Source organism: Myotis brandtii, unplaced genomic scaffold (genome assembly GCF_000412655.1).
Source record: "Myotis brandtii unplaced genomic scaffold, ASM41265v1 scaffold810, whole genome shotgun sequence".
NCBI lineage: Eukaryota > Metazoa > Chordata > Mammalia > Chiroptera > Vespertilionidae > Myotis > Myotis brandtii.
The window spans coordinates 379,465-388,948 of NW_005371274.1; the positions used below are offsets into that span (position 1 = coordinate 379,465).

The 9,484-nt window shown below is 46.1% G+C and overlaps 1 pseudogene; it reads left to right on the forward strand.

Annotated features, from left to right (window-relative positions):
- Positions 1-226: 226 nt before the first annotated feature.
- On the forward strand, positions 227-1,664 carry LOC102243618 (annotated as a pseudogene).
- The last annotated feature ends 7,820 nt before the right edge of the window (positions 1,665-9,484 follow it).

Here is a 9,484-nt window from a genome sequence, read left to right on the forward strand (position 1 = left end):
GGCTGTAAGTGTCTAAGTCCTCACACAATTCTTCCCTCCATGGTCTACAAAGCACTTTCCCACATGTAATCTTCACCTGATTCCTACATCACACTCTCTAAAGGTCCTGGAAGCCTCTTCTCACCAGTACCATGCAGAGAATCATGGACACTCCACACCCACACTTTCAAAGTTCTTAGCCTTAATGTGATAAGCTTCAAGTCGAGCTACTCAAAAAAAGTTGCCTATGATCTTGGATGAAGCATATATGGCTGGGGGGTTCTCCATATGTGTCAAGCCTCCTGGGCATCCACCGTGCAGCTGGTGACACAGCTTATGCCCTGTGGCTGCCTCCTAGACCATGTCCAAGAGCACTGCAGGCGCCTGGGCTCCCAGGACCTGTTGAACTGGTCTGTGCAGATTGCCAAGGGAATGAGCTACTTGGAGGACGTGCAGCACAGGGAGCTGGCTGCCCGGAATATACTGGTCAAGGGTCCCAACCATGTCGACATCACGTTCACAGACTTTGGGCTGGCTTGGCTGCTGGACACTGCTGAGATGGGGGCAAGGTGCCCAAAAGTGGATGGCACCAGAGTCCATTCTCCGCCGATGGTTCACCAACCAGGGTGATGTGTGGAACTACGTATATAGGAGGTGAGGACTTTGGGAACCAAACCTTATGATGGGATCCCAGCCTGGAATATGACCTGCTGGAGAAGGAGGAACGGCTGCTCCAGCCCCCATCTGCAGCATCAACATCTGCAGGATCATGGCCAAATGTGGGATGATTAACTCTGAACATCGGCCTTGGTTCTGGGAATTGGTGGCCAGATCCTCCCGCATGGCCAGGGATCCCCCAGCACTTCCTGATCATCCAGAGTGAGGACTTGGGCCCTGCCAGCCCCTTTGACAGCACCTTCTACTGATCACTGCTGGTGGATGATGACACGGGGAACCTGGTGGATGCTGAGGAATGCCTGGTACCCCAGCAAGGCTTCTTCAGCCCAATCCCTGCCCCGGGTGCTGGGGGCATGGCCCACCGCAGGCATCACCACTCAAATACCAGGAGTGACGGTGATGAACTGATGCTGGGGCTGGAGCCCTCTGAGGAGGAGCCCCCAGTACCCCCTGGCACCCTCAGAAGGGGTGGGCTCTGATGTGTTCAACGGCGACTTGGGAATGAAGGCGACCCAGGAACTGCCGAGCCTCCCCCACATGACCCCAGCCCTCCACGGCGGTACAGTTTAGACCCCACAGTATCCCTACTCCCTGAGATCTATGGCTACGTTGCCCCCAAAGGTGCAGCCCCAGCTGGAATACATGAACCAGCTAGAAGTTCACCCAAAGCTCTCCTCACCTTTAGAACACCCTCTGCCTCCTCCTCAACCTGCAGGTGCCACTCTAGAAAGGCCCAAGACCCTCTCTCCCAAGCCTCTCTCCCCTGGGAAGAATGGGGTTGTCAAAGACGTTTTGCCTTTGGGGTTGCCATGGAGAATACCGAGTACTTGACACCCTAAGGCAGGGCTGCCTCTCAGCTCCACCCTCCTCCAGCCTTCAGCTCAGCCTTTGACAACCTCTATTACTGGGACCAGGACCCACCAGAGTAGGGCTCTCCACCCAGCACCTTTGAAGGGACTCCTACAGCAGAAAGCCCTGAGAATGTGGGCCTGGACATGCCAGTGTGAGCCAGAAGGCCAAGTCCATTTAGGCCCTGCTGACCCCTCAAGGAGTGAGGAAGACCTGACTTCTGGCCTGTGTAGGGGTGACATGGGGAGGAGGCCCTAGGACCACATCCAGTGGATCTGCCATACTAGGAACCTTCCTTTCTATTCTAATTCCAGGTGGCTGCTTAGGCCCTGCTGACCCCTCGAGGAGTGAGGAAGACCTGACTTCTGGCCTGTGTAGGGATGACATGGGGAGAAGGCCCTAGACCACATCCAGTGGATCTGCCATGCTAGGAACCTTCCTTTCTATTCTAATTCCAGGTGGCTGGGAGGGGCCCAGCCTGGCTGGAAGAGGAGCCCCGCCCAGCAGATCCAGGGTCCGATGAATGCCACAGCCACCGTCTCCTCACCTGAAGGAGCAGCCCAGCCTGGCTCTCTCCTTCCAGATCCCTGCACTGAAGACTTCGGGAAGCTGGGCCTAGGAGGGAAAGAGAGTGTCTAGGACAAAAGCAATCCATTTAGAGACTGTGCCCGAGTCCTGACTCTGCCCCCAGGCAAAAGGGAACAGTAATAGCGCCCAAGTCTAGTCCTGTATAGAGTGCTTTTTTTGTGTTGTTTTTACTTATATTTTTGGTGGTGTTTTTTAAAAGATGAAATAAAGACTCAGGGGGAGAACAGGTATTGTAGTAGAAGGTGACCCCTGGGACTGGGGGAGAGATGTCCTTTTCCCACACCTACTTTCTCTATCCGCAAATATATTTGGGGGATTGCCTATGGTTCAAGGCACATGTATCTTAAAACATTATTTGCACCCCTCAATGATTAGAGCCAGTATCTCTTAAAAATTTGCTCTGTCGCAGGTACTATGGTAAGCGCTTTACAGACATGATCTTGTTTAAATTTAACAACGATCCTCAGTTGTCAATATAATGGAGGCACTTTATAGATGAGGCAAGGGGAGCTCGGAGGTTATGTTACTTGACTGCGTTCCTAAGTGGAGAGTGTGCATGACGACTTTTGAACCCAGGTCTATGTGACTACAGTGCACATGTTCTCAACCCCTGCCCGGAGGCTCTGTTACTAACAGCCCTTTGGCAGCTAAGATTCCAAACCATCTGCAGGAGGGTCTGGTCAGACATCTGGAATGCCAGGTTGATAATCAATTAAACAATGCCTGAAATGACGTCTTTTACTTTTCACTTCACAATACCAGACTAGGTATTGTGGATAGAGCAGTAACTAAGACAGACAGCTCCTGCCCTCAAGGAGTCTACAGTCCACTTAGGGGAGATGGTACCTCAATGAACTCACAATTAAAATGCAAATACCAGTTCACCAAGAAGTTCCAAATCAACACAGAATAAACATGACATGGTTCCAACTTGTCCAAACACTGTTCTGAACTGTGCTATGTCAAAGTATCTCCTGCCCTCTTTGCTCCCCATAAATATCTCAGACAGATTCCATTACTTCCTGTCACGTTCAGTTATAGAAATGTAGTCCAGGCCAATGTAAACTCCCATCTCGTATGTGATCCAAAGCCTTCTGCCTTCTCAGAGTGGGTAAGACGTGCTGCTGAAAGGGAGTGGTGTGGTGCAAAGGGGGGGCCTTGAGCTCTTCCTCCCCACCCCCTACAGCTGACATCACAGACTCCTGTGGCTGGAGATCCCTTCATCCAGAAGGTGGTCATCTTGGGTGGGAGCCAGCAAGTCAGATCAGGCCCAATACCCTCCTCAGTGTCCTTTTGACCCATGGGAAAAGCAAGCATCCTGCCAGGCCAAGCTGTGGGAGAGACTCTGCCCCTTTGCCATCCTTTCTGGCAGCCCTGCTTTCTCTTTCCAATGTCTTTTCCCCCCTGGAACACAAATAGACACAGCTCAGACTGCAGGACTGCTGCCCAAGAAATATGATACTATGTCCAGCCAGAAAATATGATACCAGTGGTTCCCAAGGCACGCCCCCTTCCCAATGCACCCCCACTCTCCTGTGTTGTGGAGGGAAGAAGCACCCCTGTCCCGGCCCCAGGGAGAAACACTCTCACAGGAGCTCTGCTGCCTTCCTCCATGCCCCCCCCTCACCCAGCCCCTGTCTTCCCCCCACGACTTTGAAGATCCCCACCCCCTTCTCCAGCTCAGCCTCCTCCTCATAAACCTGGGATGGGGGCAGGGTTTATGGCATTAAAACCAGTTCTGCCTCTTCAGCTCCTGGAGACTGGCTGAGCTCTCTTTAGAAACATGGAGTGCTTAAACCCCATTTTGTCACCTTTGGGCCTTGGCAGTCATTCCAAGACAACAGGAAAGGTCTCACTCAACATCCTGTTACAGACAAAATTATAATTGTGAACTATGGGATGAAGGAAAAGAACATGGTACTATGAGAGGAAATGTCCATACTGTGGATCTTGGGTTCAAGTCCTTACCATCTGTGTGCCTTTGGGCCGGTTACTTAACCTCTCTGTGCCTCAGCTTCCTTATGTGTAAAATGGTAATGATAATAGTACCCACCCTATAGGAGTAAATAAGAAAATGTAAGTAAACCTCTTAGCATGGTGCCTGGCATATTAATAAGTGCTCAGTAAATATAAGTTTCATGAGGACATGAATTGAGAGATCCAGGCACTTCACAGACACTCAACCACATTTGATGAAATAATGCATGAGGGGCACTATCAAGAAATACCTATTTGAGATTAGGTAGTCAGAGAAGACCACTCTGAGGAGGTGACACAAGCTTTGACATCTAAGATAAGGGGACATCAGCCTAAGAGAGAAGGGAAAGCAAAAGGAACAATGGGATTAGTTATTTTTTTGCCTCCTTGCGGTAAAATTTCTCCCAAGTCCAATTTAGGTAGATTGTACTTGTATGACATTACATAATAGACCTAGAAAAGTCACCTTCAACCTTTTAATACAATATTTAAATACAGAGTTGCAAGATGCTAATTCTCTCAAAACCAAAGGTTGTCATAACTCACAGGAGCTGAAGTCCTCCAGCTGCCTCTGTCCCCAGCACAGCAGCTCCAACAGTGCAGCCAGTAGCTCCACCTCTTGCACTGCTGGTGGGTTGGTCAGGAGTCTTCTAGGAGCCCCCAGCCTTTTCGGGACACACTGTGTGTTTGCAAAGGACTCAGACACCAAAACTCTGAGCTTTCTCTGCAATATCATCCCAGGACAAGGTACCTACTCCTCCACCTATAAAACTCTACAGAGGTTGGCCTCAGTCCACCACCCCCATGACCTCTTCTCTATGCCCTCCTGTAACTGACAGCACACTGCCCCTGCCTCACCTTTTAAGAGACGAATTGGAGGGCAGCTAGAACAAAGAACCAGAGTGAGGAAGGGCATGGGAACAAAGACAGGTGGGAAGGACATGGCTGGATTTGCCCAGTCACAGAGCATACCAGCTGAGAGTTCTCTCTACAGCAGGCATACATGAAAAGAACAGTGACTAAAGATCAAAAGAAGGATGCTGACAATCAAGGAACTAAAGGGCTGAGATGTGAAAGAGTACGTGAATTAAAGGCTTCCAAGATTCATGAGACCAGGGCAAGAAGGCAATTGAAGCCCCAGCCCAGCCAGCCAGGACCCTTCTCTTCCACCCTGACTTCATCCTGCACCACTGGGAACCTCATCCTTACCCAGTGGACACTCCAGCCCACATGTCCAAGTGCTGTCCATGTCAACTCCTCCACCCCATCTTCCAAAAAGCCACCTCTCAGGAGCAACGGTGCAGCCACTGGTGGTGTAGTCCACCCTCCGGAGGACACACTCAGAGCAGAGTCCGCATGAGTCCCCTGGAGGTGGGCTCAGTTGGAGAAGCAAATCCAGGGTCCAGGGGTACCATGAGCATAATTTAGAACAGGGGACATGCATGGGCTCCAAGTGGGCACATCCCATTGGTCTCATGGACTTCTCACTCTTTGGGTGGAGGTACAGCTGGAGAAAATCAGAGAAAGACCCTCTACAGTGCAGGGGGGTTAAGGGGGGTGTCATGCACTTATTAGTACCAGAAGGTAGAACTGGGACAAGTGGATACAAGTGAGAAGGAAGAATATTCCATAGAGAACCTGTCTCCCCGCTCCCCATCACCAGCACGAATTTCTATGTCCAGCTCTAAACTCATCTGTATCTTCAGTTATTCATAATTGTTTGTGGTTGCTACACTATCATCTCTAACTCAGTACACATTAGTGCCCCTTACCCACATTTTCATTTTCTGCAGTTTCCGTTACCCATGGTTAACTGTGGCTCAAAAATATTAAATAGAAAATTCTGGAAATAAACAATTCATAAGTTTTAAATTGTGCACTGTACTAAGTAGCATGAAGAAATCTCCCGCCATCCTGCTCTGTCCTGCCCAGAATGTGAATCATCCCTTTGTCCAGAATATCCACGCTTATACATTGCCCACCATTAGTCGCTTAGTAGCCACCTGGGTTGTCATAACTCCTGTCATAACTCCCAGGAGTCCCCTGGTATCACAGTGCTTACATTCAGTAATCCCCATTTTACTTAATAACGGCCCCAAAGTGCAAGAGTAATGATGCTGGCAATTTAGATATGCCAAAAAGAAGGCATAAAATGCTTTGTGTAAGTGAACATGTGAATACAGTACAATAAGATATTTTGAGAGAGATCACATAATGTTCATTAGAGTATATTGTTATAATTGTTCTATTTTATTATTAGTCATTGTTATCCTCTTACTGTGCCTAACTTGTAAATTAAGCTTTATCGTAGGTAAGTATGCACAGGAAAAACCTAGTATATAGAAGGTTTGTAGTTTCGGTCATCCACTGGGGTCTTGGAACATATCCCCCATGAATAAGGAAGGACTACTGTTTATGAAAATACAAGCTTTCTCCCAAACTTTACAATAGTCCCCACTTCAGTCTGTAGTAGCATTGCTTTCCTGTGCCCCAAGCTAAAACAATGGAATCATCTACTCTGTCCTCTCCACATTCCCCAATACCTAGTTTATCTCTCTGTCTGAGTGGGAGGCTGCCTCTCTCTACTCCGGTCTGACGCACCCTTAGCAGATAAACAAAGGCTGGGAGACCGTGCTTGGAATCAGAAAGCAGGGTGGTGCGGGTGCCTACATTTTAATAAAAATATATATTAAATTTTAATTTTGTATACAAATTTTTAATTATATACATAGATAGATTCAAGTAAAACATTGAGAGGCCTGACTTTGGAAATTGGCAAAACAAAAACTGCATGTCGAAGCAGTTACCATCTTTGAGAAATAAAAGTATCTTAAGTTTCATCATGAGTCGCAGGAGGCATCCAGTCAGTGGCTGCACCCACCTGCAGCAGCCTCACAGGCATATGACAGCTCCAATGGCATTTCAAGTTTGTGCTTCCAACATAAAGCTCTAAGACCCAAAAACATCTATGACAATGACAGTTGTCACAAAAATAGTTTAATGTGCACATAGAAGAGTTGCTGTTTGCTACCAAGGTGGTTGCTTTGGGAGTTTAGTTCCAATTTTAAAAATTGCCAGCCAAGACTTTGGTAGCAACAAAATCAAGATTCTGGAAAGAGGCTGGGTCTGATTCCACATGACCTAAATGGTCAGCGCCAGAGTGTCAGCTTCCACAAGGCAAGAATTGTATCATAAAACCAAAAGTAGACATATGAACACATAGCTCATAGCCGATTAACTAGAGCACATCTGAAGATTAACTTTGAAGGTTGCATATCCAAGAGTGTACACAACTGGATATTTGAGTCTTTGTGCATCTCTGCTTAAAGCCGTGTCTAGTTACTTCGAATCTGATCAGCATTCTAAGTGGCTGGGATAAAAAATCTACTGAAGGAAGTAGGTGCATGTGACTCACTAGCTCCTCCAACTCAGTGGACTCAAACTGTCATGAGCTGTTAATGCCAAGATCCATTAACAGAGCATGAGTGGGGCAAAGGGGCTATGAGACGCTGCATCGGCAAGTAGCCAGGAGCCCCACCTGCTAGCGTTATGACTATCCTTTTGTGCTATGTAGCATCTATTTCTTTTGTTGCTGTGATGGCTAGTTCCTGGCATAGGTGCAGCCTGATCATTGTTTCCAAAAATGGTAAAACTAGATGATGATATAATGCAGTTGGAACTGATGCTAAAGTGGGAGGCTGCCTCTCTCTACTCTGGTTTGACGCACTCTTAGTAGATAAACAAGGGCTGGGAGACCGTGATAGGAATCAGAAAGGGGTGGTGCAGGTGCTATAGTTGTAGGTGGTGGTACCAACAAGGGGCTTTCCACTCCATAGTGCCATTTAGAAGGTTAAGGGAGGGTGTTTACCATCTTAAATAGGACTTCCCTTTTTGTCGACTAGGACCCCAGGGGTAAGCACTAAGAATCCAGAGGATAGCTGGTCCTTAACAGAAACACCTAAGAATTTAGCTTTATTTTTCATTTTTACATCAGCAATGAGAACACAAAGGAAACTTTTACTCAACTTGACACAATCTGGCATGTCAAAAGAAGGTTAGTAAACCACATACAAATAAATGGCCCATTGTCATGAATTCAAATCACATCCTAAAGACTGGCAGAACAATGCTTTCAAAATCCAAATGTTCCAAAACATTTTACTATTCTTAAGAGTTTTACAGGAGGGGAGGAGTAAGTTTATAGTTGTTCATATAAAAATCAGTATATATAAAAGGCTAAGTGACTGACCGGCCAGCCGGCCAGTACATATGACGTACACTGACAATTTAAAAATAAATGTTGACTCGTCCATGCACGATACATATAAGGCTCTCGCTGGTGCCAATCATACACGAGTGTTTCGATCTATCATTGTCGATCGTAAATTTGGTTGTTTTTGTTGACATTCAACGTGAACCACATTGTGATTTATTCATCAACCGTCCGACCGACCAACCGGTACATATGACGCGCACTGGCAATTTAAAAATAAATGTTGACTCATGCATGCACAATACATATAAAGCTCCTGCTGGTGCCAATCGCATGCGTGCTTTAATTTTATAGTACTATATTATATATACTATTCTGACATGTAATTTTTTGCAGTAACGTAATTACCGCATGAATCTTTCTTCTAATTAATTTCCTTTCAATGTGCACGAATCCGTGCACCAGGCCACTAGTAATATAATAATTAATAAATAATAATAAAAGAATAAACTCTGGGTTTCACATACTTGCAATTGTAAACTTTTTACTTTGCCCCCACCCTGTACAATGAAGAGATTATTCCTACCTACCCAAAAATATATTGAAAATAAAATGAAAGTTGTTTGTTTTTTTTAAATATATTTTATTGATTTTTTACAGAGAGGAAGGGATAGGGATAGAGAGTTAGAAACATCGATGAGAGAGAAACATCGATCAGCTGCCTCCTGCACACTCCCTACTGGGTATGTGCCCGCAACCAAGGTACATGCCCTTGACCGGAATCGAACCTGGGACCCTTAAGACCGCAGGCCGATGCTCTATCCACTGAGCCAAACCGGTTAGGGCAAAAATGAAAGTTTTATATAGGATGCAAATGGGAAAGTTTATACTGTGCTTATAGGTATTAATAAAACCTGTTTAAATTTATTACAAATACATAAAAGTATATGTATACATGTATACACATGTGTAAGTACATCTGGAATAATATGTATCATGATACAAGAAAATTTTGCCTAAAAATGTAATATTTTTAAATCCTTGTTTGTATCCCTTCCAATTGCCTCCATCTTCCTCCATTAGAAGTAGCCGCTATGCCAAATTCTAATTATTTCCTTGCTTTCCTTTAGATATAGGGATAGATAGATACATAGATAGATAGATCTGTTAAAAATGTACATATTCAGTTGTGTGTGGTTC